Genomic DNA, 2,116 nt, shown 5'->3' on the forward strand with positions numbered 1-2,116 from the left:
ATACCAACATGGGCCAGTGAAGCAACGTCCTCCACAACTAGACTGAAGAACAAAAGGACAGCAACTTGTCTGGTCCCCTTCCCCGATTCCCCAATAAAATCTTTTAAAAAAAAAGTTTTTCCAGAGCCACCAGCCAGGAGGCAGCAGGGAAGGTGGCGCTTGGCAGCTCTGGGTGACCCAGCCCGGCCGGCTCCGCGTGGGAGCTGCGCCTTCCTGGAGTCCAGGCCGAAGCCAGCCTCAGCCCTGGTTTGTGGGGGCACCTCCCGTCGCCTCAGCCTCTGCTGCCCTCACCCCGTCCGTCCGTCGATCCTGGGGCAACTCCAGGGCCACTCTTGTTCTGTGTGAGGCCCCGGGGCCTAGGTCTCATCTGTCACACAAGACAGCCACAGACTTTCTCAAAACCGAGTGACTGGCTCTGGGCCCAGCTGCCATTTCTGCGCTCCCTCCTACCCTTCTGGGCCTCTGACTTCTGGGAGGCACTCGGCTGCACTCCAGGCCTGGGGGAACTGGGGGCAGGGGATCCCCGGGCGGCTCAGATGTTTCCACCAGCTGCCAGCAGTTAACGGTGGGATGACAGCAGTGGTGGGTGACAGCAGTGCTGTGCACCCCACAACGGAGTGGTCCTTAGCAGCAGGAAGCTGACAACACAGGGATCCCGAAAGCATGACGGAGGGCGGGCGGGCGACTGGTTTCTGTGACCTAGAACCTGCTCAGCACCTGCCTGGGGGGCGGGGCATCATCTGGGAAAAGGAAGTGGTTACAGGGCGTGTCTGTCAAACTCCTGGAGCTGCCTCAAGTGGGCACATGTGGTTTATGTATGTGAATTAAACCTTGGAGGTGATGTTTTAAAAGCCCCTCAGTTGAGGTGATTCCACTTAAAACTGGTTTTCCCCTTGAGGGGGTCAGGAGTTACGGCCACCCAGGCCTGGCAGGGGTCCTCTGGCCACACCTGCCACGGGCTGACAGCTCAGCAGCTGGCTGGGCCACGCATTCTCTTATCTGCAGGGCCCACCCCACGCTGGCCCACGGTCCCCCTCCAGCGGCCCAGCAATTCCCCTCGAGGCCCAAGGGCTCGCCAAAGTCCCAGGTTGTCACAGCCAAGCCTCATCAGCCCGCTGGCCGGTTCCCAAGTGTGCCTGGGGAGGCTCCGCCAGTTCTTACCCAGAGGTGGGAGGCTGGAGCCCTTGGCCTCAGCTGGGCCTGCCTTGCTGCCGCTGCCTCCGACCTGCCCTGGTGGGTCCCTCTGCTCAGAATGTGTCTCCTTCACCCGGGAGTGTGGGGCGGGCTGCAGAGGAGGCGCAGGGCAGGCAGCAGGACAAGTGCCCTCCCTGCCCCGGTCACTTGCAGCTGCACAAAACCCCTGGTTAAAGAAGGGGCTGCGATGGGGCTGGAGCCGTCAGGTCGCTGCCCCAGCCAGGGCCGCCCTCCGCTCCCCGCCGGCCAGCCACCCAGCTTGGCCACACCTGGACTTCGGCCTTGAAGCCCTTCCAAGCAGAATGACTTCCTCTGGAGGCAGACGTGTTCTCCCGCCCCAATTCAGGGAGCTTAGCCATGTGGGGTGGGGGGAACTGCGGGGCCCCACCCAGGAGACCGAGCAGACAGCGGCCCCTCACAGCGGGGGCCCTGGACACCTCAGGCTGGCCCTGGCTGAACTCGGTGTGGTTCTCCAGGCCCCTTGTCCCTTGTCCGCCTGGAGTCCCCGATCTCAGCCCTGTGCCACAAGGGCGAGGCCCAGACAGACACCGGAGGCTAAGTCACCTTGGTGTACTGGGCGGAGCTCCGCCCACCGCAGGTGTCACCACTGTGCCAGTCACTGGCCCCCCTGCCCCGCTGACTCAGCACACCGCGGGCGGCGGCCGGATGGTTCCATTTCCTTGACAACCTAACAGGCCTGGCCGGCTTGGCACGGCCGGCTCCAGGCCTCACGGGGTCTGTGGCCCAGGAGAAGCCAGGCAGAGCCCGCGGGCACCCCTCCACGGCTCCTCCGCTCGTGCTGCGGGCTCTCCCCAGGGCCTTCCCAGAGTCAGAACCTCCCTGGGTCTCCGATTCTGCACCAGACGTGTGGAGAGACCCGTGACTGCGCGGCCCAGGGGATTCCAGACAGGAAGCCCCCTGG

The sequence above is a fragment of the Hipposideros armiger genome, unplaced genomic scaffold, assembly GCF_001890085.2.
Source record: "Hipposideros armiger isolate ML-2016 unplaced genomic scaffold, ASM189008v1 scaffold_494, whole genome shotgun sequence".
Classification (NCBI taxonomy): domain Eukaryota; kingdom Metazoa; phylum Chordata; class Mammalia; order Chiroptera; family Hipposideridae; genus Hipposideros; species Hipposideros armiger.